General features: G+C 52.4%; 1 protein-coding gene across 1 annotated transcript in view; it reads left to right on the top strand.

Annotated features, from left to right (window-relative positions):
- Nucleotides 1–966: 966 nt before the first annotated feature.
- Nucleotides 967–27,016, top strand: part of CAPG (capping actin protein, gelsolin like) — an 81,847-nt gene continuing 55,797 nt past the window's right edge. The window contains exon 1 of the mRNA XM_086953109.1: nucleotides 967–1,028. The gene's annotated coding sequence lies outside the window, so the exon portion shown is untranslated. The remainder of the gene's footprint in view (nucleotides 1,029–27,016) is intronic.

Raw genomic sequence — 27,016 nt, 5'->3', positions numbered from 1 at the left:
GTGGTAGGTTCTATCTGGGTGGGGCATCGCCTCAACCAACCAGAAAGTGCCAGCTCCAACATTCTGTGAGTCGCTAGGTGCCTCCCAGAGGCACTAAGGGACTGGGGAAGTGCATTCCTGTAGTGAATTGGGACTTCAAAGACTAAATCAGAAGGTAAATTATTTGACTAGGAGGAACCTCGTTGGCCTGTCGACCTGCGCCCCATTGCAGTCAGCCTCAAATTGATATTAGGTTCAGGTCTACTAAGGTCATTACACTATTAAAGGTGCTGTATGCTTCTTATTGGATTTTTTTATTCTGTTTATTAATTGTACTCTGTTTGAATTTAATTGTTTTGCATTTTTTTAGATTATTACTGCATAAATACTTTACAACTTTCCCTGAATTAAGCCTGTATGCTCTGTGCCATAGCTACCAGTGGACAGGGCTCAGGTTAATTACGTAACTTTGAGAGTTCACCCTGACAAAAGTTGTGATTATTACTTGAAGTGTGTAGTCACCCACCCCAATAGTAATCCAATTTCTTACAGTAGCTCACAGACACTTCCTTTGAATTCTGGGACTTGTAGTCCTGGTTTTATGATGGCCAGGCAGGATTACAAATCCCAGAATGCAACAAAAAAAAACAGCGCAAGTAACGAATGGAACAGGGTAACGTGAGACCTCTAGGTGTGTTTCGACTGTTATAGCGCCACAACTTGCATTTGACATTCAGAGCTCATCTGTCCAGGTGTTCGTATGTATGTCAGAGGAAGGGAGAACAGCTCGCGCCCCAGGGCCGGGCGCGCCCTCCTTCTCTGTGGTGTGGCGTGTCTCGCCCCGGGGCTTCCATTTAACTCCAAACAAGTCGTGGGATGAAAGGCTCCGGTGAGTGGCGCTGGATCAGGGGAGGCTGGCCGAGGCACCGGGCGCCGCCCCTCCAGGAAGCCCGACCGGTATAAATATGTCAGCAGCGGCGGCGGCGGGGCAGCAGCAGGAGGAAGGCACCCGACGGAACACCCGCTTCTTTGACACGACAGCTCCCGGCGTAAGTACAAGCACTTCTCTCGGGGCCTGTCCCTTCCGCCGACCCTCCGAGGACCGTAGCAAGCGCTCCCCAGTTGATAAGTTTCTGCCGAAACACGTCATTAACAAGTAGGGAGTTTATGCAACGTGAGAGCGCGGGTGTTGGGTTCCAGAGCCTGCCAAGGTGAGCGAGAGGCGCTTACCTGAAAGACAGGGGGGAGGGGGGCCGGGAGCCGCCAGGAGGGGGGGCAAAGTAAAAGGGAGAAGAGGGCGTGGGTGGGAGAGAACTTGTAGAAACCGAGGGGAATATAAGTAACAGAAGAGGGAGGGGCGGTGGTTAACTGAGGTGAGGCGACGGGGGGAGTATTAGGAGGGGGGCTATGAGGGTGAAGAAGAGAGGCGATGCCGGAAAGACGCGAGGATGGGGAAAGGTGAAAAAGCAGCGAGATGGATGCAAGGGGAATCGAGATAATGACAGACGGGATGGAAGGGTGTGGCACGGGGACAGGGAAGGAAGAGGGAGTTGGGCAGGAGGAGCCGGTGGGGGGAGACGAGAGCACTAACTAGGGCATGGCCAGAATGGAGAGAAACACGCGGGGGACAGGGAGAGGAGAGCGAAGACTGAAAGGATGAGAGAGCGGGGATCCGAGCACGAATGATGAGATGCGGCCAGGAGTACAGAAACCAAGGGGCTAAAATAGGGCGATAAAGTGATTGTCTAAAGGCCTTACAACTACCAGCCCCATAGACTTATAGCTCTCAGCCAGCAGTCATAAACTCCCCAGACTGGCAGGCGTCCGAGACCTCCAAGCCCTGTGCACAAACCATCCATTATCGCAAGACCAGAAGCTTCATAACCTTAAGACCCGGGGTCTTAACCTGTCAGGGTAAGCAACCCTATGAACCCCAGGCCCTTCCGACGCCCAGAGGCAAGAACCGTAACCCTCCGAGACTACAAGGCCGGAGCTATCGATACTTTGCACTGCTGCAAAGTCACGCAAAGTGCTGCAAACCGGCGCAAAGTCTTGATGAACTGCCTGCTAGTTGTGTACTGGAAAGAAGCCCTAAAGTAATGCAAAGCAACGCTATAGGGTGTTTTACGCTACTTTAAGTCCTGGGTGTGACCCATGGGAGTTCCCTTGTAACCACCCCTGGTTTTTGATCCAACATCCTAGGTGCTAAATGAGGTATACATTGGCATAAAGCCTTGCATACCTCCTCAAGGTATACCTCGAGGCAGGTGTGAAGTTTTTTGTTTTTTTCCTTCTCTTAAAACTTTTCTAACTTTGCAAGTGTGCTGTACAGTACAGCACACATTAAAAGTTAGTGTGGTGCTGGGCGGGCACACTTCCAGTACAGAATCTATGATACATATCACAAACACCCCTTCGCCCTGTGGTTCAAGGGTGTGCGCGTGAGGCAGCCTGAAGTGCGCCAGTGCAGCGAGGGAGTCACCATGCCATATCTTAGTGTTTGCGGCACTGTCTGTTCACACAACGCAGCGCAACAACTTTGGCTGCTGTATTGGTTGCAGGAGTACTTGGGTAACTTACCTCACCGGCTCAAAAAACAACTTTTTGATTTTCCCTTTTCTGGGGTCCTCTGTAGCCCTAAAACACAAGAGCTATCTACCCACCCACTCCAAGACCCCTCTAGACTCTTGATCCAAGAGTCTCTGAGGTCCCAGGTGACCCTCTTCACCACTAGACCAAGCTCCGTAACTACCTAAATCGATGCAAGAGCAATGTATTTTATTTTGCTTTGGAGTGGGTAAGGGCAGGTCCTGGTTAGTAAAACATGATTTAACCATAGTAGCTTCCAAAAGCCACACTGGTGATTGAGCACAAGGGTTTAACGTAAGAAATGATGAATTGTGCTGGGGTGTACTACGTAGGCTCAGGGGAAGTGTGGCTCAGGGGTTAGAGGCGGCAGACCCGGAAGCTGAGATCGACCCTGGACCAGGGTTCAATTCCCTGCCTCGGCGGGTCTTGGGCTAAAAATTCCACGGTCTCGATAATTCTCGCTCCGGTGCCTTCTCGACTCCCGGGTTCACGCTCTGCGACTCTGGGCAATAGCTTGCTTAATCTCCACAACGGCCTCTCGCGGCGGGATGCCTGGCTTTCACCTTGTGGATACCCTGCCCGGGGCCTCTCACAGGGGAATACCAGGACGGGTTCCCTAGGCAAGCGCCAGGATGCCCTTTGTGGTGACAGGTCGCGCTATATAAGTATACCTACATTTACATTTAGGCCCCCGGGCCCGTTGTTGCAGTGGCCCAGGAGGGACGGCGGCCCAGAGTGTGGGCCCCAGAGTCCGCTTCTGACCGCCTTTTCATGGAGGTGGGACCACCGCAAAAAGACTATCGGAAAGGGACTTAATAAACCCAACGGCAGTGCCTGCCTCGGCACCACTGTTATTGTGGATTGTGATTCAGACCGCCACCCCATCAGGATCAGTAGATCTGTCAGACGTGGCAGTCTGTCCCCCGACCGATAAGGGTCCGACTGTCTTCATCATAATGCAGCGGTCGGACCGAAGGGCTGTCTGTAGGTGGAACCGCCACTGGTGGCCTGTTGGTGGCTGTCCCTCCGGCATCAAGATGGGCCCCCAGGTCTGAAATCCTCTGGCGTGTGACATCCTCCAAAGATGGAAATTAATAAAAGTTCTTTGTCGTGGTGAGAAGGAAGGCCTAATTCCAAGAAGTAACCTAATATTACGACATAAAACTATTGTGAAAAAGCCTCTTGCATCAGACGTAATCTCACCTCTGGGGGAAATCTGAACAGCAGCAAACACCTGACCACAAGATTAATCAGTCCCTCGGGTATGAATACACTCAAAAAAACATCCAGGTGACAGATATAACCACACAGCTCCAGGCACCGGCTGCTAGGCAGCTCCTCTCTAGGTTGTTGCGTGGTAGGATTTGCAACAGCTGGGCTAGAAATGCAAGAATGCCCTTGGGCATGAGTTATAAAAAAAATATATATATATATATATATATATATATATATATATATATATATATATATATATATATATATATATATATATATATATATATATATATATATATATATATATATATATATATATATACATACACACACACACACACACACACAGAGTAAAATAATTAAGTAGGTAAAGGCACCCGTAGTAGCACATGGTTTTGTGCACCCTTTAAGTGTGTGTTTCCCATCTAGGTTGGTACTATACAATAACCAATACATGCACACTGAATCCTGCCAGGCACATTCTGCTGTTCATGCTTCTGAGGTTGACGTCTTTTTGTTAATAGTAGCACCAGATTTTCATGCCATGTGACGCCTTCATACTCTGGCACTGTGTAAAAAGTAAGTTGTTACTATAAAGGGGCGAAGCAAACTCACACTTGTAGAGAACTTAGAGGAATAGCATAAAAACAGAAAGGTGAGTATGCTTTTGAAAGATGGGCCCAGCGGCGTCGTTTCAGTGAGGATGTTTGGGTGTTATATTCTCCCTCCCCATAAATGTATTTTTTGGTTAACAGTTTTTGGTCCAGGTGCTTTCAGTAAGGTATGGTGAGGTGGAATTGTTCCATACACACAGATAAATATGCACATATTCCCTCTCCCTCGCAGATTTAGGCCTTCAAACGTGTTAGTTATTTTACAAAAAGTCTGTCTTAAGCACCCTGTTTGTCGTATTGTGTATTTTAATGTTTATATCCCAGTGTGATTGTTGGAAAATCAAATCTACCAAACCCACCCATCACCTTCCCCAATCTTACTGACCATGTTACGCAGCTGGATAAGTCAGTCATACTACATAAGCATGCCAATTTGTTAAAGCCCCGCCTCCACCAAAGAACCCATGAATATACCGTTTTGCACCAAGGATGGCACACGAATGTAAAGCACTGGTAATTCGGATGCTTTTGACTTTAACTTGTCTAGTGCCTGTGGTTGCATCCAACAGAAACCATTGGGAAAGAAACATGCCAGCTTGGACAAATGACTGGATGTACGTAATGAGATTACTGGACAACAATGACCACTCACAGGCAGGCGAACTTTCGAAAGTTAGTGCCTTCATGCCTCATCTCCAGACACCAGCAATTTTAACAAGAATTGACAACACCAGTAGGTCTGGCTTGTATTTTGAGTTGACTAACATTAAAAAAAAGCCTGCTACAATGAAAAAAAACAAAATGGTTGTTTTCTGTACACAATGCATCTTAGAGGTAGAGTTTAATATAATTAGATTAAGTGTAGTTTTGAGATGTACAATGACCCCTCATGCATTGCAAGGACTCCATAAGAGGTGGGGTGACATATCAAACAGCCAATAACATGAGGGAGGAGAGAAATACCCCTCTGGGCAGACGCAAAGACCATCTATGACTCATTATGAGGGGCCTGCTATTTCCTGCCCTGGATTTACTGTCTTTGGGGATCCTGGTAATTCTGTGGATGAGGACATGATGGGTTTTTGGGGAATAACAATGAGAAATCACTTACCATCTTGATTTCCACGTGTCTTTCCTTGGTATTCCACCTAGGGACTTGGCTAATTGAAGCCGGTGGAATATCACTTAGCAGTGTTTCCATTTAACTAATAATTCCGATGGGCCTGGTAACTCCCAAGAGCCAGATGCGTTCTACCAGAAGCAGACTGGCCAATAGGTCACTCGGGCAGTGCCTGAAGGGCTAGTCTTACAGGTCACCATGTGGGCCATTGTTTGTGGCTTTTTACCGACCTGTTGAAGGATTGGTGGGTGGTTTTTATTTTCTGTTGATTTCCCTGATATTACCACAAACCTTGCCTGCAGATATGCATGCTGTCTCAATACCCTGCAAAGCACCTGCCTTTTCAAGTTCATAGCTGCCCCGGTTTCAAATGTGGGCCACATTTTTTAGCTAATGGGGGGCGGAGGGAGGCTCTATTTTTGTGCCTGGGTCTATTTTCTACTCCAGTCAGACTTTGGTTACCTGCATTTGTATAGCAGCCGTTCTGCCACTGGTTTAGTGCTAAAATTATTGATTTGATTCTGGAGTTAGAGCCTGCTTGTAATAATGTGTTACAAGTAGTAGTGTGCTGGTAATATTCTGGGCCTGCTAGGTGGCATTCATTGAGGTGTGGTTGTGGTGTTCAAGCTCTGTGAGCCTGAGGCTTTTGACACTCTTAGGCATCTCCTGTGTAGCTGAGCCCACTGAGTGGATGCGTACACGTCATCCTGACTTCTTGCTGTTCGTTAGTCGTAGCGACCTATATGCAGGGCCGGACTGGCCGGAGCGGGCATTGGGTGTTTCCGTGGGAGGCTGGAAGGGTGGGGGCTGGTTTTGGAGTCGCGGTGGCTGGTTTTGTTACTGGGGGCCGGTTTTGAGGCAGTGCTACGGGCCAATTTAGTTAAGCAGAAGTGCTTCACACTTGCACCATCACCTCCCCTAACCCCCTCAGTCCCATCACCCCCCAGTCCGGCCCGGACTCCATGGCGTGCCCCAGCGGGTCTGGGCGATGTCTGGAGTTCTGTCCAGTGTGTTCTGTTGAATGTTAGAGCTGGCGCGATCTGGCATCATCTGGCACACATGCCAACATTTCAAACACTGAAGTAGAAGATACCAGAAAACAGTTCGGTGAATTTGTTTTCCCCATTGCCTAACATTGAAACGGAGGCCAATTTAGTCCGAGACAGTAAAAAAGAAAGGCATTTTTGGCTTTGAAAATCGAGAATCTCCCGCCGGAATTGGATCTGTTGGTGGGAAGAACGAGAACAGATACAGGCGCTCCCAGAAGTAACTGAGAACCATCGCCGGAAAAGCAGAATTGAAACCCACCCCCTGGGACTTTGATGAATACCGGCGGGCGCGTCGGGGGCCACAGAGCAGGTGTTATTTACCGTCCTCTTCAGCAGAGTAAAAGGGAAGGTTGGGGCCTGTCAGTGAGAGGCGTAGAAGGGACACAGGGGGAGGGGCATGGGGAAATGAAAGGGGGGGGGGGGCAGATCGAAAGAGTACGAAGCAGAAACTGAAATATGAGGGTGTTGGGGCTAAGTGGGAAATATATGGTGACATGTGAATATTAAACGGTGGGGGAAGAACAGTGTTTTAGCAGGTCCTTCTGGGGCTTGAGAAAAGCCTCTGAAGTCTAGCTATGATCTGGAGCTGTGTCCTAAGCGAAGTTTGGGATTCATCCCACCCTTTCTGCTGGAGCCTTTTTTTTCTGCATTGTAAGACAATTGTCTGTTAAAATATACTGTTCCCTCTAATTCGACCCTACTAATCTGCAGTGTGTGTATATAGATAGATGGATATAAAAAATGTCTCTGTAAAGTTACCTTTGTACTGTGTTCCTCTGCACTATGTATTCCTTTGTAACCGAAAAGAGAACTAGCTGTTTTTTTGGGAAAGTGTATTTTACGAAGAAACTTTCTGTGTTGGATCTGTAGGGTTCAACATAATTGTCATAAAAATGAAGATTTTCGTGCAGAAGTGGCAAAGTGGGGAAAAAAAAGCACCTCTTGCTATTGCAAAGTTGTTCATGATGAATGATTGGAGGACAAAAACGACTTTGCACTGCCCTCTTCCTGGGCCTGAACTCCATGCAAACGTGCGTGCGGAGGACAGGCGACGCATAGAGGGTGCACCCTTGCACCTGTAGAGGGTGCACCCTTGCACCTGTAGAGGGTGCACCCCTGCACCTGCCCAATGTTCATACCATCCTGGGCCAGCCTGTCTTCTGTTGAAGAGGTTGTACCCTGCTGTAAGTATGCAATGTTGGGGTGCAGGAGTGAACCAACCCCACTGCGCGACTCAGTCCCCTCCTTTTAGAAACGGTGCAGCTTTCAGGCGTTGCTCACACGCAACCACGTGCTGCCTCAGGGGTATGCAGCTGATCTCTCCGTCTATGGCTCGGTAACCCCAAAACCCACATCCAACTGAACATCCCGTGCAGCAGCACGTAACCACCACTTCCTGTCGATTCAGCGCCTCCATGGGGCAGCTGCTGATAGGCTACGCTAGGCACACTGCCTAGGGCTCCACCAGCAAGGAACTCACGGCACACTGCCTAGGGCTCCACCAGCAAGGAACTCCCAGCAGACGGCACACTGCCTAGGGCTCCACCAGCAAGGAACTCGCTCCACCAGCAAGGAACTCCCAGCAGACGGCACACTGCCTAGGGCTCCACCAGCAAGGAACTCCCAGCAGACGGCACACTGCCTAGGGCTCCACCAGCAAGGAACTCCCAGCAGACGGCACACTGCCTAGGGCTCCACCAGCAAGGAACTCCCAGCAGACGGCACACTGCCTCCACCAGCAAGGAACTCCCAGCAGACGGCACACTGCCTAGGGCTCCACCAGCAAGGAACTCCCAGCAGACGGCACACTGCCTAGGGCTCCACCAGCAAGGAACTCCCAGCAGACGGCACACTGCCTAGGGCTTCACCAGCAAGGAACTCCCAGCAGACGGCACACTGCCTAGGGCTCCACCAGCAAGGAACTCCCAGCAGACGGCACACTGCCTAGGGCTCCACCAGCAAGGAACTCCCAGCAGACGGCGCACTGCCTAGGGCTCCACCAGCAAGGAACTCCCAGCAGACGGCACACTGCCTAGGGCTTCACCAGCAAGGAACTCCCAGCAGACGGCACACTGCCTAGGGCTCCACCAGCAAGGAACTCCCAGCAGACGGCACACTGCCTAGGGCTCCACCAGCAAGGAACTCCCAGCAGACGGCACACTGCCTAGGGCTCCACCAGCAAGGAACTCCCAGCAGACGGCACACTGCCTAGGGCTTCACCAGCAAGGAACTCCCAGCAGACGGCGCACTGCCTAGGGCTCCACCAGCAAGGAACTCCCAGCAGACGGCACACTGCCTAGGGCTCCACCAGCAAGGAACTCCCAGCAGACGGCACACTGCCTAGGGCTCCACCAGCAAGGAACTCGCTCCACCAGCAAGGAACTCCCAGCAGACGGCACACTGCCTAGGGCTCCACCAGCAAGGAACTCCCAGCAGACGGCACACTGCCTAGGGCTCCACCAGCAAGGAACTCCCAGCAGACGGCACACTGCCTCCACCAGCAAGGAACTCCCAGCAGACGGCACACTGCCTAGGGCTCCACCAGCAAGGAACTCCCAGCAGACGGCACACTGCCTAGGGCTCCACCAGCAAGGAACTCCCAGCAGACGGCACACTGCCTCCACCAGCAAGGAACTCCCAGCAGACGGCGCACTGCCTCCACCAGCAAGGAACTCCCAGCAGACGGCACACTGCCTAGGGCTCCACCAGCAAGGAACTCCCAGCAGACGACACACTGCCTAGGGCTCCACCAGCAAGGAACTCCCAGCAGACGGCACACTGCCTAGGGCTCCACCAGCAAGGAACTCCCAGCAGACGGCACACTGCCTAGGGCTTCACCAGCAAGGAACTCCCAGCAGACGGCACACTGCCTCCACCAGCAAGGAACTCCCAGCAGACGGCACACTGCCTCCACCAGCAAGGAACTCCCAGCAGACGGCACACTGCCTAGGGCTCCACCAGCAAGGAACTCCCAGCAGACGGCACACTGCCTAGGGCTTCACCAGCAAGGAACTCCCAGCAGACGGCACACTGCCTCCACCAGCAAGGAACTTCCAGCAGACGGCACACTGCCTAGGGCTCCACCAGCAAGGAACTCCCAGCAGACGGCACACTGCCTAGGGCTCCACCAGCAAGGAACTCCCAGCAGACGGCACACTGCCTAGGGCTCCACCAGCAAGGAACTCCCAGCAGACGGCACACTGCCTAGGGCTCCACCAGCAAGGAACTCCCAGCAGACGGCACACTGCCTCCACCAGCAAGGAACTCCCAGCAGACGGCAAACTGCCTAGGGCTCCACCAGCAAGGAACTCCCAGCAGACGGCACACTGCCTCCACCAGCAAGGAACTCCCAGCAGACGGCACACTGCCTAGGGCTCCACCAGCAAGGAACTCCCAGCAGACGGCACACTGCCTAGGGCTCCACCAGCAAGGAACTCCCAGCAGACGGCACACTGCCTAGGGCTTCACCAGCAAGGAACTCCCAGCAGACGGCACACTGCCTAGGGCTTCACCAGCAAGGAACTCCCAGCAGACGGCACACTGCCTCCACCAGCAAGGAACTCCCAGCAGACGGCACACTGCCTAGGGCTCCACCAGCAAGGAACTCCCAGCAGACGGCACACTGCCTAGGGCTCCACCAGCAAGGAACTCCCAGCAGACGGCACACTGCCTAGGGCTCCACCAGCAAGGAACTCCCAGCAGACGGCACACTGCCTAGGGCTCCACCAGCAAGGAACTCCCAGCAGACGGCACACTGCCTAGGGCTCCACCAGCAAGGAACTCCCAGCAGACGGCGCACTGCCTAGGGCTCCACCAGCAAGGAACTCCCAGCAGACGGCACACTGCCTAGGGCTCCACCAGCAAGGAACTCCCAGCAGACGGCACACTGCCTAGGGCTCCACCAGCAAGGAACTCCCAGCAGACGGCACACTGCCTCCACCAGCAAGGAACTCCCAGCAGACGGCAAACTGCCTAGGGCTCCACCAGCAAGGAACTCCCAGCAGACGGCACACTGCCTCCACCAGCAAGGAACTCCCAGCAGACGGCACACTGCCTAGGGCTCCACCAGCAAGGAACTCCCAGCAGACGGCACACTGCCTAGGGCTCCACCAGCAAGGAACTCCCAGCAGACGGCACACTGCCTAGGGCTCCACCAGCAAGGAACTCCCAGCAGACGGCACACTGCCTAGGGCTTCACCAGCAAGGAACTCCCAGCAGACGGCGCACTGCCTAGGGCTCCACCAGCAAGGAACTCCCAGCAGACGGCGCACTGCCTAGGGCTCCACCAGCAAGGAACTCCCAGCAGACGGCACACTGCCTAGGGCTCCACCAGCAAGGAACTCCCAGCAGACGGCACACTGCCTAGGGCTCCACCAGCAAGGAACTCGCTCCACCAGCAAGGAACTCCCAGCAGACGGCACACTGCCTAGGGCTCCACCAGCAAGGAACTCCCAGCAGACGGCACACTGCCTAGGGCTCCACCAGCAAGGAACTCCCAGCAGACGGCGCACTGCCTAGGGCTCCACCAGCAAGGAACTCCCAGCAGACGGCACACTGCCTAGGGCTCCACCAGCAAGGAACTCCCAGCAGACGGCACACTGCCTAGGGCTCCACCAGCAAGGAACTCCCAGCAGACGGCACACTGCCTAGGGCTCCACCATCAAGGAACTCCCAGCAGACGGCACACTGCCTCCACCAGCAAGGAACTCCCAGCAGACGGCACACTGCCTCCACCAGCAAGGAACTCCCAGCAGACGGCACACTGCCTAGGGCTCCACCAGCAAAACTCCCAGCAGACGGCACACTGCCTAGGGCTCCACCAGCAAGGAACTCCCAGCAGACGGCACACTGCCTAGGGCTCCACCAGCAAGGAACTCCCAGCAGACGGCACACTGCCTAGGGCTCCACCAGCAAGGAACTCCCAGCAGACGGCCATAGAAGCATCAGGTTTGAAGCGGGAAAGGGGTGTGACCCGATGTGACAATGTCACTGCCCCAGTGCTCCAATCCTTGCTCTGACTCTTGCATAGGCTTTCTTTGCTGTGAGGATGTGAAGCCTATGGCATTCTGACCCAATGATCAACTTACAAATGTGTGTGAGGAGGTGCACATGGCACCCACTAGGCACTTAGAAGGGTGCTAAATAACTCATTATCATAGACCCAATAAAAATTCATTTTTTCATTGTAAACGTGTTGGCCTCCCCTCTCCGTGTGATCAGACACTGTTTTGAGGCCTGGTCTTAGAACTGAAATCATTCCTGTCCGGTGAGCCTCTCTAATCCGTTCAAATGAAGCAAAGCAAGATTGGGACATTGCAGCACCCACAATGGATTGGGTTGTAGCATGTAAGCCCTGGAATGGAAGTGTTGTCCTTGATGAGCTGGGGTGAGGTGGCCACCCTAGCAAATCTTGTAATTCAGAATGTTAGTCCTGTTGAAGTGAACCAGGACTGCAAATCCCAGAATACAGTGGGTTGTTAAATGTAAACCATGGACTGGATTCTGGTGGCCCTGATAACATGGAGTGATTTTGTTAACCTTAGTGACTTTCAGGACCGAGCACTAGGACAGCAGCAGACTAAGCAAAGTAATGCATTGAAACCAAGGCAGCAGGTGTTTTCTTTCTAAGCACCCAGGATTTCTAATAACCACCCTGTGTCCATAACCACCGCCTCAGCGCTGCGCAAATGTAGGAAAAAGCTGAACACGTACCTCTTTAAAGAAACCTACAGCAGAATACATTGGTAATCCACTAACCAGCACCCTCTCTGATTACTCGTTGATTTGTTTATTTTTCTTATCAATGACCCTGTACAGCTCTCCGTTATCTTTGGGTTAGGTTCATGCTATAGAAATACATGCATTCTTTCTACAGTAGTATGACTATTCACTCGACCCAGTTTGCTAATTGGGTGTAAAAATCTATTTCCACTTTGAGATTCACAATATCGGATTGTGAAATTTCCTACTGGGGTTCTCCCTTATCCTCTTTCATGATTCCTAGTTAAGGATCAATGTTACAGGCGGCGGGGAGGGGGGGGGGATGGGAGGGGTAGCCTGGTACAATGCAATGAACCCTCCATAAACACAAGTCTGTGGCTATTCAATACATGTTACAGGTAGCTGCCCACCTTTGAAACTCCTTGTCTTAAAGTCACGCATCAGTGCGCATCTGGGGCAGAGAAAAGGTAACCCTACCGTATTATATGGGAGTTTAGGAAAAAAACGGTTTTCTCTGTGGAGAAAATAATACACACCTGATTTACTCGTTTTCCAGCTCATGCCTAATCACATGCATGCATTTTGTCCTGAAGAAGCTCCCCAGGAAAAATGTGACTGACACCGATTTCCAGGAGTAGTTCTGCAATTTAGTGACTTGTCGAAAATGTTCATGAAGCCCGGTTTTGTGAAAGGGTCTGACAGTGCACCCCGTGATACTGCGAGATTCCATCAGACTTGGGCGCACCGAGCCTTCCTGTTCTCACAGGAAACTGTGTGGCTTTCCACTTAGGAGGAGCAAGAGGATAGTTAACTCTAATGTGGCTGATTTTTAGGTCTCGCCTGTCGATGCGCATGCGCATCGAGCAAGGCGAGAGTATTGCGAGTTATCCACACTTTATCTGCACTGCAAGGAATCGTGGCGATTCCTTGCAGTGCCCGTGACTTTTAAGGTCCATGCGCATTAAGCTTATGCGCATGCGCATTGACCTTAAAAGTCACGGGCGCGTGCATGTCCGTCTTTGATTACCCGCTCCGCCCCCTTCCCGCCGTCTCGCATTTCCCCCTGCCGCATCAAAGGCTTTCACGGCCGGCCGGCCGGCCATGCTTTCAGTTTCACGACCGGCCGGCCGTGTCAATTACATTTCTCTCCCCGCTCCGCCCCCTGCTGCCACTTCCTTGACTGCCAGTCTGCCACATTTCCAGCCATAATGGCCGCCCGAAGCACTCCTCTGGTTTCTTTTTGAGGAGAAAATCAAAAACATAATGACCCATGTAACTAGCAGGATAAGAAAACTCGTGCCCTTGTAAAAGGCGCACACAGCAGCAGCAACATGCCCTAAACTGAAACCCACAAGTCTCTCTTCTCCACTCCCATCCCACTGGGTGGCGCTGGGAGCTAGTGTGGCATGACATGTGCTGCAGTTTTGTTTTCCAGATTTCTACAGCTTTGCCCCACGCTGCCGTCGGGAGCCGACAACTCCGCCTGTGAAGTGCAGCTCCCAACGGGCTCGGACACGTGTGATTGACTCACCCACAACTTTTAAATTCTTCACATTTTTGTACCCTGACTGCTCAAAGGATAGTCTCTTTTACATGAGGGCACAGTTGTTTAACACCTCTCCCCTCTCCGCCCCCTCCCCGCTCCGCCCCCTCCCCTTCCCTCCGTGTCGCATTTCTCCTCTCCCCCTCTCCGCCCCCTCCCCTGCCCGCCGTGTTATTTGTTTATTTTACCCGCCGTGTCTCTGCTGCTTCCCCCTGTCCTGTCTCTCCTCCTCTCTCTCTCTATACCCTCCCCCTCCTCCCCACCACTCCCATCAAGTCCCTCTGGCCCTTCCCTCCTCCCCGGACCCCTCCTCCCCTGCCCCCTCCACCCTTTCTTGTTTAACAGGGTCCTAAGTGCCATTGCCGGTGCAATCCCTTGACTTGTGACATTGTAATGTCACTTTCCAGTAATAAAGTAAGCAAAAATATGTATGCTCCCTGGCTTTCGTGTACCTTGTTAGTCAAAGCCGCTCATCCCCCTGCAAAAGGAAGTGGACTCGGAGACACAGAAAACGGTGCTCACAAACTACATGTTCCCCCAGCAACCGAGGACAGAGGACGGTAGGAGTAATCTCTTTAAGGACAAAATGTCTGAACCCTGCATTGGCCGTCCAAAGTGATGGCCGCTCAAGCCAGACCCTAAAGAATGGGCTTTTGTCACAGAACCTCAATTTCTATAGGTTTTAGACGTCAAAGGCCCGGCTATTCAAAATGGACGTCTCAGGAATGTGAGATCTTTTCTTTTTTTGTAATAGAATTTTGTTAGTCTTTTAGAGGGAATCTTCAAAGCGTAGTGGATGACTGCTCAGGTTCAAAAACGTCTGGTGTTTGGCAGCTCTGTGGTTGCATGCCTTTGGTTCATGGGGTAAGACCCTGTCACTGGAAATAATTCTTAGAGAGTAGTTGATTCTAGATTTTCTGGAAATCGGGCACTTTAAGATGAACTGCTGGCTATACCAGTCTTCAGAATGAGAGCTCCAGCCAGCGGACCTTGCAGAGGCTGTTCGTTTATTGATTTTAGCTCCTGCAATCTTTTAATAGCTCCCCTCTCTCAGCAGCGTCATCGGACCTGGTATGATTAAAAAAAAAGCGAAATTGAGTACCGAAGCATTTTCTTTGCATTTTCTCCTCCTCTCGCGGTCTATTACCATTTAACACTTTCATGCTGCCCCTGGTAATCTCAATCACATGCGGTCTTGCATAATCAAAAAAACACATCATCTTTCATAACTGATCCAGTTTGCTTTTAGAAATGCTACGATGAAACAGCCATGTGCCTGTTATCTTAGTTGTGCATTAGCTCTACTGTGGCCCTGTGTAGCTCCTTTAACTCCCTGCAGAACAGATCCCCGCGGCTTCCTTGTCTGGCGTCCGAATGAGCACCAGCGGAGTCCTGTGCAAAAACTACCAGGAGGGAATGGACAGATGCAAGAATCATACACTGCAGCGCACTCCAAGTACCTCAGGTTTAAAGAATTACTCTTGCTTCGTTGAGCAAAGCAGACCAACAGAACTTAGAATTAATGTGTTAGGCGGGTAGTCAGGCCCAACAGCGGAGAAGGACCTAAACTTGAACCTTGAATGGTCATTCAGTCAGTAGACTGTTACCAGGGTGAGCCATGCGGGAGTCCCACTGTTGACAGTGGGGGAACAGAGTACCGGTTCTGGGCACAGTGCTCTGGCCACCTCTATCTGTTGCCGCTTTGTTCTCTGCTCCAGGGCTGGGGCCTGGTTTTCCCACTTGCTCAGCACAACGTGATCCTGGAGTCACGGTTTTGGGCTCTCAGTTATGCAACTGAGACCATATTCAGTGACTTAGCGGTGTTTTGATGTCGGGTCCACCTCCTACCTGAAACGTTCAAGTGAAACTTCTCCAATATTACGAGGTACTCGAGAGTATTGCGAGTTATCCACTCTTTATCCACACTGCAAGGAATCGTGGCGATTCCTTGCAGTGCCCGTGACTTTTAAGGTCAATGCGCATGCGCATTAAGCTTATGCGCATGCGCATTGACCTTAAAAGTCACGGGCGCGTGCACGTCCGTCGTGTTTTACCCGCTCCGCCCCCTCCCGCCGTGTCGCATTTCTCCTCCCCCCCTCCCCTCGCGCCGTGTCGCATTTCTCCTCCCCCCTCCCCTCTCTTCCCTCCGTCTTGCTTGTTCTTATTGCCAATTTCATCGGCTCCGTTGCTCACGGAGATGCCCTTCAAGACTTCTAGAGTTCACGCTCTTTTTTTCTGTTTGGGGGCTTGGCACCTCGAGCCGCCGTGGGGGCAGGAGGCAGGTGTTTCCTTTTGACGGCGCCACACTTCCTGGATGACCGCTCTGTAGATAACGGAAGTAGGGGCGTGTTGCTGATGGCCATCGCCTTGCTGCCAGGTGACACAGTTTGCTGCTGCTGCTTCCTCTTCTTCGGTAAAAGCAGATCTGGTCCACGCCGGTGCTGAGTGACATTCCCCGGAGAGGTGACCTCTGCTGCAATACCCGGCTGGAACCCCTGATGTGGTTTGGTAAAATGCCAAAAGTTGTACTTTATTCCTATACGACGAAAAACCATTTTTAATATAGAAAAGACCATCTTTTTTGATAGTGTACCATCGACTTTTTGACGTGCTCGCCAATTTGAAAAGGTATTGTCACAACAGCTCCGTTTGTTGCCTTTATCCTCGTTTCTTTTAAATTGTTCATTTTACACTGGTACAGTAACTTAACCCGCTCGCGGTTTGTATACTTGTAAATACTGTAGCGAGTGTTTCAAATTATGGTATAGTGAGAAAAGTGACTGCAACAAGTGTGTAATTAGTGCTTACTTTTTGAAACACTGCCGCAAAGTTGTGTGCTGCTTTTTTTGTAATCGTACGGGGTGATGTTCTTTATTTGGACTCTCACTAATCAAAATATTATACATTTCCTGTCTAACTCCCGGGCATAGCGCAGTAACTGTTTCTTTAATACTACGTGCAGTTATTAATGTATTGCTTTCATATGTCATTTCCTTGTACGCAACCGTAATCGATTCGTCCGTAGGGTGTTGGATATTTTTCCTCGTGGCAGCATATGTATCGGCGCTTTTGTACCTCGATTTCCTAATTTCCCATTGCTTTCATAATTTCCCCTCGCTTGCAGCAGACGTTCAATGTTTCTGGTTACTGTCTCGTAAGGTAAGGTAGAACTCGTCCTCTTTCCTGTATGTAATACGGTCCTGCGGCGGGATATATGGGTTCCAAATCGCGGCTCATCTCTCGCCTCCTTTGAGTACAGCTGGGAGTCCCCCAAGAGTCTGCGTGTTCCTGGATACCAAAGCCCTGCTACCTTGTACGTCAAGCAGCCCCCCCCCCCTACTTATCGCGATTTTGAGACTGGCAAGCCTCCCGTGAAATCTGAAGAAGCACGCAGCGAGCGCACTCCTCACCCTCACCCACCCTCAACCCCTCACCCACCCTCAACCCCTCACCCTCACTCACCCTCAACCCCTCACTCACCCTCACTCACCCTCAACCCCTCACTCACCCTCACTCACCCTCAACCCCTCACCCACCCTCAACCCCTCACTCACCCTCACTCACCCTCAACCCCTCACTCACCCTCAACCCCTCACTCACCCTCACTCACCCTCACCCTCACTCACCCTCACCCTCAACCCCTCACTCACCCTCACCCTCACTCACCCTCAACCCCTCACCCTCACCCACCCTCAACCCCTCACCCACCCTCAACCCCTCACCCACCCTCAACCCCTCACTCACCCTCACTCACCCTCACTCACCCTCACTCACCCTCAACCCCTCACCCTCACTCACCCTCACTCACCCTCAACCCCTCAACCCCTCACTCACCCTCACCCTCACTCACCCTCACCCTCACTCACCCTCACCCTCACCCACCCTCAACCCCTCACCCACCCTCAACCCCTCACTCACCCTCACTCACCCTCACCCTCACTCACCCTCACCCTCACTCACCCTCAACCCCTCACCCTCACCCACCCTCAACCCCTCACCCACCCTCAACCCCTCACCCTCACTCACCCTCACTCACCCTCAACCCCTCACTCACCCTCACTCACCCTCACTCACCCTCACTCACCCTCCACTCCTCACTCACCCCCACTCACCCTCAACCCCTCACTCACCCTCAACCCCTCACTCACCCTCACTCACCCTCAACCCCTCAGCCTCACCCTCACTCACCCTCAACCCCTCACCCTCACTCACCCTCAACCTCATGCTAAAGATTTACAAAAAAACCCATAAACAATTCTAAAAGCACTAACTCTAATGCTGCGAGACCTATTGCATTTCTAATGCTTGTTGGTGGTTGGTGTTAAGCACGCTTCCTACCAATCGGGCTGGAGAGTTAGGGCATGGCTGTTTGTATTTGTGCTGTCATGTTTGTAACCGGGTGTTCTGTCCACAGACACAAACTGTCCATTGGGCATTTCCCTAGTGGGCAAACAATTTGGAGGCCGCACAACTGGACTGAACACAAACCAGCCCTGGCACTGAAGTTGGACCGGCGGCGGGAGGGAACACTACCGACTCTTTTGGGGAGTCGGTATTGCAGCACTGTTTCAAATACGGCCCCCAGTAACACAATTGGCCCCCACTGCTTCAAAATCGGCCCCCACACTTCTGGCCCACCAGGAAAATGGCCAGTGCCTGGGAAATTACTGCGGGCAGGGAGGTCTTCGAGAGAGAGGAGAAAGGGAGCAGGGTGGTTTGAACATTTTTGCCAGGGCTGCTTTTGGTTCCCATGGTCCTATCCGTCCATCTGGGTTGGTAAACGGGAATGGACCTAGGAAGTGAGTACGGAGAGATTTCCGGTGTATTGGCAGGATTCAGTGCTCCAACTCCTCGGTCCACGAGTGGCTGATCTCTAATAACTTCTCAGGCTCTTCACCTGTTATTAATTTGCAATTCATCTAAATAAATATCTTTTACATGACGAAGTAATAAGACTTTGTTTGATTTAAAAACCATTAGAATTTGAAACACAATTCATTCACAAAAGACCAATGGAAAAAAAATACAGAACTTGTAAATTGTTTAAAACCCTCAGCATTGTAATTTTTACATAGTCAATGTCCAGCTTGAAAATGTGGGCTGGATTCAGTTCTGCTGACCAACCCAGTGTGGTGGATGGCATGCAGAAGTGTCCGTCGCAAGCTACCCACCAGTTTCGGTGCATGTTCCAGATTTCACAGAAGTCTGGAGTGTCAAGGCCAACTCTCGCACACTGGGCTCCTTAATCTGACCTTCAGGAGGTTGAAAATAATGGCACAGGAATCTTGAGATAGTCTTTGTGCACTATGTGTGCTCAGTGACCGCAAGGGCCACCTCTGCATGATGCACAAAGCAGCCAACGCCCTGCACCATTCCAGGCCCTGTCCACACCCAGCCTCGCCCTACCGGTGTGTGGAAGTGGCCAGACACACCCTGGGGAAAGTCCTGAGCTCCACCCACTGCCTGGCTGGTTCACGCCCACAGTGATCTAGGGCATTCCTGAGTCTATATTTGGTGTCTGAGCTTTAAGATTGTAGTCATAACATCAGTGGGCCCAGCACTGTGACTCATGGCTCAGAGTGAAATGGATTCAGGGGTGTGCAAAGTAACATGTAGTTTTCCTGTCAATACTTGACAGTTGTTTAAATAAACTTCACATTTATGAACTTTGCAAACATTAAAGCTTAGCCACGCACTCTCCTCTCAAACCTGCCCCTTGGGCACAGCCTGATTGCCCCATAGGCCAGTCCGACCCGCGTTGGACATCATTTAGAGACCATGCGAAAAAGACTGGGTTTCTACAATTTGTTGTTGTTTATTATCTGCAAATCTATACAATTAGTTTATAACCTGCTTTAAAAAAAATAACTTGCAATCTCCATCTCAGAAGGAGATGGTGCCCACATGCAGCAAGGAAAGCTGTTAGACATGTCTGTGGGTCCCTTTGATACCAGCAGAGTCAGTATGACGGACACATGGATTTTTCGTGAAGTGATGCTTTGCCGCTTCTTGTCAGCAATTTCTTGACGAGATGTATCTGAGGTTTCAAAGGCAATGTGGTACCTTCTTACCAGAGGTGCCCTAGGCGGCTGCCTAGCTCTGGCAAAAAAAGCAGTCCACAGGCCTGCTCTAGAGGGGTGAGCCTGCCCCATCCCTCGTTACCACTTTACGAGGCTTTGGCTTCAGTTTTGCAGCAATGTCGCCTTCATACTCGAGAGTGTATTGATGATCCAAATTTTAGGTTTTTTGTTTTGGCCAATGAATGCGGTTATAGATATGCTGGGATGGTGGATGGTAAACTCCATCGTACACCAACTCAACCATCAGCCCATATTCCTGTAAACATCAATTCTCAGATTTATTGCAACAGACTGTAGGATTCGCAGCTAAACGACTCCAGGAGACTCGGACCACACCCCGGGCTCCGAGCCGTGCCAGCCTGCTCTGTGCCAGTCGATGATGGCTTTTCCCCACCTTCAGTGCCAGGCTGCAGCGCCCGCTTCTCTGGCGGCGAGGACCCGTTGGCATGGCCGCGTTGTTCCGATGAACATTTAAGAACCGCCCTTCCCTCACCACAGCCGCTTTCTTCCATCTCCCAGTGTTTGTTTGCTTCGCTTCGTGCTGCAATAACTACGTTTTCTGGAAATAAGTGGTGTGCGCTGGTTTGTTGGCGTGCACCGATATATATTATGGGTTCCCGGGTCACGTGTCCGCCCCTCATAAATAAGCCTCGTATTTGAGTTTGAACGTGGGATTTCAATGCTCTCGTATATCCCAGTAGTTTGCTGGGGAGTGGGCCGGTCTAAGCGCCCTGCAGATTGACGAGGAAACACCCCGGAGCGGTGCACATTTCCCCAGCAGTGCACCGTCTGCGGGGGTCTCCAGTTCAACCCTGCCCAGGGATCAGTTTTAATTGAATGTAGTGAGGGTCTGACCGCAGAGGCATTGGGGCACTTCAGAATAGAACAGAGCAAATGCCAGGGCATGACGGCCGAACAAATCTGCCCTTTGAATTTGCACCCGAAGCAGAGCAGATCTCTTGCGCCGAATGGTCACGTGTCCCTGGTTACAAACTTGTAGTGAGGGCGGCGCGGTGGAGAATAGTGTAAGACCCCCAGATACCCCTTCATGTGCATTTTAGCAGTGAGCCCTGGCAACTCAGAAGTATGTCTTGTATAGTGTATAACACTAACCCATGGAACAATCTTGCTCACAGTTGTGTGAAGCATCACTCGTTTTTGGCAATAAAACCCAGACGTGGTCTAGAATACTTAAGTTCAGGAATACAAAATGGCCGATTCCTCAGTCCTGGTGGACAGGCAGTCTGTGTGATCTTAGACAACTTGCCACGGTGAACAGATCCCAGTGTCTGCCTTTACAGTGCTCTTATGCAGCTGCAGCGGGCGGGGCTTGACTGGAAGCACAGAACCAAGATTCTTCGAGTTTAACAACCAGAAATTGCACTTATGCCAGTGGAATATTAAAGTAATTACATATCTATTTAGGCACGACTGTGCTTGCGAAAGGCATAAATGCCGGCAGCAATTAACCCACTCACTCAAACCCTATGGCTGTAGAGTGGACTACCCTCCCTCAGTCTAGAGCAGGTATTAGCAGCCAGGGACTCCGGCATGGATTGGTGGCAGTGTAGGCAAAGTAAGCAGAATATCGGGTGCAGATCTGCCGAGGAACACACAGGGAGTCGGAGGAGAACATTGATTAAATGGGGGACTCCGTACAATAGAACAAAGTCAAAGCTCAAATTCAGCTTTCACAATAACCAACATAACGATGTGCAAAACATTCATACAACATTAGTCCTAGATGGATTGCAGGGTAAAGCCCACAAGACCTCCACACGGCAAGACTGAAGCTCAGCTTATTCTTCACCCTTCCATGCTGTCAATCAGGGGTTTGTAAAGCGCTCTACTCGCCCGTTACGGCCTCAAGGTGCTGCCATGCTGACTGCAACTACCCACATATAGGACAGTGCGGCAGGCACGGTCTGTGGATCTGATCCCTACAGTGATGTTATAATAACACTAGCAGCCTGCCCCAGCGTTGCCCGGGGCAGAAGGGGGCTGGGGGCAGCATTTGAGGCTTGCGTGCACTAAAGGGCTCTCGCCCGTCCCTCTGTGCCCACCCCCTCCCACCTGACCCCCTCCCCCTCCCGCCCCGACTCCAATGCGTCCCTTTAGGCTTGCGTGCAGTAAGGGCTCCCGCCAGTCCCTCTGTGCGTGCCCGCCCCGACTCCAATGTGTCCCATTACCTTACCTGAGCCGCCGCTCCTCCCTTCACCGCCGCTCCATGTCCACTGCTCCTCCTCGTCGCGGCCAGCGCTACGTCACGGCCAGCGCTACTTTCGGGGCACTACTTAAGTTATATTAAAATTTACGTTTAAAAAAAAAATGTATTGCCTATGTCCTTCTGTACACCCTGACAATTTCTACGATGTATCGGGTGTGTGGATTGGCGCTGTGGTTCCCGAGTTTACCTGGCTCAAGGGTTTGTGTTCTCTCTTTATAATAGTAGTACAGATATAGATGGAGCGCTTCGACTTACATAGCGCCTGGTATCATTGCGTTTTAACATTTTTTTTAACTGCATCCTGCACGTTGGCCCTGCATTGCGTTATTTACTAAGTACAGGAATAGTGTTTACTTTGGTTTGGTGTGCTAATTTTGCTCCGCTCTCACTCCGGTGCTCCGATCACGCTACCTCTCTGCCATTTTGTTCTGTTTACTTGTTGCCCATTGTCTCCTCCCAGCTGACCCTCCCACGCTCAGCCCCCCCTCCACTATCTATTTATGACAGATGCATTTACGCGCAGCCCCCGCCGTACCCAGCCCACTAGAGTCACATATGATGCCGCTTCTCTACTTGCTATCAACCCCGGACGTGCACCACAATGCTGTGTAGCCACCCCAGGACGTACCCACGGCCCAATTGCATGCCTCTCCTGCAAGTTCAACTGCTTTATAACCCTCACCAAATCCACACACAGCTCCGACTCTAACCGCCTATAGTGCATCCTGCTCAACACCCGCTCGGTCCACAGACACGCAACAGAACTCTGGGGCCTACTCGACACTGCGTCACCGGACATCGCCTTCCTTACAGAAACATGGATGAACACATCATCAGCACCCGACATCGCCATAGCCATACCGGATGCTTACAAGATTACCCGTAAAGACCGCACCAATCAAACAGGAGGAGGCATCGCCCTCGTCCACAAGAACACCATCAGAATCACGACCAGTTCCATTGATCTTGCCACCGCCGAACATCTCCACTTTCAGATCCACACCGACCCTAGGACCACACTTGGAGGCACCCTTATCTACAGGCCTCCAGGTACCCGCAGTCAATTCAGCGACGACATTACCGACTTAATCAGCCCACACGCCCTCGCCTCTGAGAACTACATTATTTTAGGAGACTTCAACTACCACCTTGAAAACAAACATGACAGCAACACCACCACCCTTCTGGACAACCTAGCCAATCTCGGACTCAAACAACTTGTTGGCACCCCCACCCATGTAGCCGGACACACGCTCGACCCTATCTTCACCTCCAGCAAGCACATCTCCTTCGATCGCACCACAGCTCTCCACTGGATGGACCACAGCTGTGTTCACTTCAGCTACAAAACCACTCTGACACACAACCGCCCACAACCTATTCCTCGGAGAAACTGGAACAAAATCACCTCCGACCAACTCCTCACATCACTCAACCAAAACCCTCCCACCCTCTCATCGGACCCAAACCAAGCGGCCACCAATCTCAAGCAATGGATCACCCACAGTGCTGACTAATTAGCACCCCTGAAAAAACACCAGATCAAATCATCCAGCAAAAAGGCTCCCTGGTTCAATGATTGTTGGACAGGCCACATGAAGGGCCGCTCTCCCCCGGCCCAACCATGCCCGAGTCCAGTCCCGCAAGTACCACCCACCACCATTGCACGTCCTCCGTCCCCTCAGGGACCCCTGCCCTCGAGCCTGTCGACCTCGTGGGTCCGATCCACTGCCGGCCCACGCGCCCAGCCTGGGGCGCCATCTTGGACACTCCACCGCGAGGCCGCCTGGCCCCCGATCGACCTCAACCCTGGGCCTGGCCGGCCTCAGACATTCCGGCACCACCCTCCACCCAGGAGGTGAGCGGGCTACTTGGCAAGTCAATGGGAGAAAGAGGTGCCGATGGCTCTCCCCCACCAAGTGCCGCTCGCCCATCACCTCCCCGGGCGCTGGCTCCACCCCCCTGCTGGGTGTCTGGACTCCCTCATCCCGGACCTCCCGACCTCCAAGTGCGAGGGTCCGGACATCAAAGCACGCCAGCCCTATAACTGGGGCAGCTCCAGAGCAGGAAGGCAGTTGTATCTTGGAGTCGAGAGACGTAAAGAGGAACTCATCCTGGACGGACTACTGGTGCTGCCGTAGCTCTGTCTTGTGCACCATCGTCCTGCCTGTTGGCGCTGCCACAGCCGTCGTAATCTTCATCACCTTCATCGTCGTCGGGACCTGCTGGCGTGGCCGCGGACCGTTGTAACCGTCATCTTCACCGGGACCTGCAGGCTCCGCCGCGGACCGTCGTTTTCCTTCGTCCATCTCGGGACCTGCCTGGCTCCGCCGCGGCCCGATCATCTAGAACGCCGAGCTCGAGGATTGAGAGCTATTTTCCACTCATTGGTAACAAAGACTGTCCCGCTACCCCTTTCCTAAACCAGAGACTAGAACCGAGGGGACCCCTGAGTCCAGACCTCCTTGTATCCATCATCGTAACCTAAGAATTGCATATAAAGTCTCGTTAACCTTCAACCTTGTGTGGTGTCCGTCTGTGGGGGGGAAGTTACTTGTCTGTACAGTCGTTGGAGACGGCTCTCCCTGGAGACCTCTCCCCGTAACCTCGGCCGACCCTCCCGGTCCGTCTAACATTGGTGGCCAGCGGCGCGATCCGAATCACCGCATAACGTACAGAGAGTAGCTCACCCCACGACGAAGTCACAATGACCACGAAAGAGAGCGGATCAACCGAGAAATTCCAAATGGAGAAATTGGAGGAGTACAACCATCGTGAACTAAAACAATTCTGCATCGAACTGGGTATCGCTACCACCGGACTGAGTACCAAGGACGATTTTAAGCATGCCCTAGAATCTTGGGCAGAGACCGGGGCTGCCGGAACCCCTGATCAAAGCACCGTAGAAAAAACGACCACGGCCCCTGAAGGGCAAAGAACGGGTCTCTCGCAAGACGAGATCCAGGAAAGAGAAAGGACCCGACTACACGAACTAGAAATGGCCCGACTTAAAATGGACGTTGAACTTAAGTTGGCCGAACAAAAAATCAACTTGGAGCACCTGCGTCTCCGAGAAGAAAGAGAGGAGAAACAGAGACAAAGGGAGCTCGAGGAAAAGAAACTAGCGTACGAACACGAACGGAACCTAGCCGAGATCAACCTACGCAAGCAGAATAAAGAAGCAGGGGTGCCCGAGCGACCCCCCCCACCTCAGGGGCCACAGACAAAAAGGTACACATCCCCAAGGATGTTGTCCGAGAATACTTCAGAGAGGACGACATCCAGCAATGGTTTAAAGCCTATGAAATCGCTATGACTGCACACCGGATCGATAGAAGCGACTGGGGAGCCGGTCTCTGGGGAAGATTCCTCAATGAGGGCCGCGACACCCTACTACAGCTCCCGGACCACCAGATGACCTCCTACGACCATATGAAAGCGGCACTCCTCACCCGCTATGGTCTCACACCCGAGATGTACCGTCAGAGGTTCCGAGACTGCACCCGCATCCCGGGTACAACTTGGGTGGACTATGTAACATACTTTAGCCGAGCCTTCGAGGGCTGGATCCGAGGAAGCAACGTCACGACCTACGAGCAACTATTTAATCTGATGGTATGGGAGCATCTGTCGAACAATTGCTTCATTGAACTCCGCCAGCACCTCCTCGACAGCAAGTTAACGGATCCCCGGCAGCTCGCAGCCGAAGCTGACCGGTGGGAGATCACCAGAGTGGGCCGGAATGGGTCCTACGAACAGAACAGGAACAACAATGGTCAGCACCGACCCAGAGGAGGAGGAGGGGGCCAAGGGCGAGGAAGAGACAATGCCCCGGTCGCCCCCGCTACCAACACCACCCCCCCGGCCAACCGGGGCAGCACCCCAGCGCGACCGGGGTACAGAGCCAATGTCACGTGTCACCGATGTCAACGAGTCGGCCACTATGCGAACGACCCAAGCTGCCCGCAGTACCAGAGCCCAAGACCCCGCCAAGTGGCCGCTGCAGCCCTAGGGGAAGAACAGATCTCCGAGGAGCAGGAAGAGTACGAACAAGAGCATCAAGAGTGGGAGCCAGCCGCCATGACTCTAGCCTGCTTAGGGGGGAAAGACATGGTCCCGCGGGTCCCCCTACCCGCTAACACCCAGAAGTACAGCCAATGGGTGAGCATCAATGGACACCAGGCCGAAGCCCTTCGTGACACCGGGGCCAGTGTAACAGCCGTCCGCTGTCACCTGGTGGCCCCAGAACAGTATCTACCGAACATTCTCTGCCCTGTACGATCAGCCGATAACTCGGAGAGCCTGTGTCGGATGGCCTGCGTCCCCTTCGAATGGGGGGGGGTCTCCGGCATGTTGAAAGTGACGGTCCGAGACGATGCCCCCGTAGACTGCCTCCTGGGCAATGACCTGGAAAGCTCTCCGTGGGCCGCCGTGGAGCGAAAGGAACACCTGGGGATGTTGGGCGTCCCAGACTGGGCGTGCGTCACCACCCGTTCCATGGCCGCCCGTGCCAACCACCAGCCAGAAGAACCCGAATGGCCGGCGCCACCGCCTCCGGTTGCCCCGGCCGAAAACACCGACCGTAACATTCCCTCCGAACCAGCTCAACCTACCGACCTCGCTAACCTCGACCAGTGGCCTCAAGAAGGGGGGCCCACGCAAGAACAATTTCGCAAAGAACAGAAGACCTGTCCTTCCCTCGAGGGACTCCGCCAGCAAGCGCTCGCCCAAAGCGCAGGGGATACCTCCGGAACTCATTGGGTCTACTGGGACAATGATCTGCTGTACAGCGAGCAAAGAATCGCCGAGCTGGGGAGCAACCGAGTACTAGTGGTACCCCTCCGTTTCAGAGACTTCCTGTTAAACCTGGCCCACGATG

This window comes from Lissotriton vulgaris, chromosome 1_2 (assembly GCF_964263255.1).
Source record: "Lissotriton vulgaris chromosome 1_2, aLisVul1.2, whole genome shotgun sequence".
NCBI classification, from domain to species: Eukaryota; Metazoa; Chordata; class Amphibia; order Caudata; family Salamandridae; genus Lissotriton; species Lissotriton vulgaris.
Note: the sequence above shows the minus strand (reverse complement) of the source record. Positions and strands in the feature narration are given on the sequence as shown.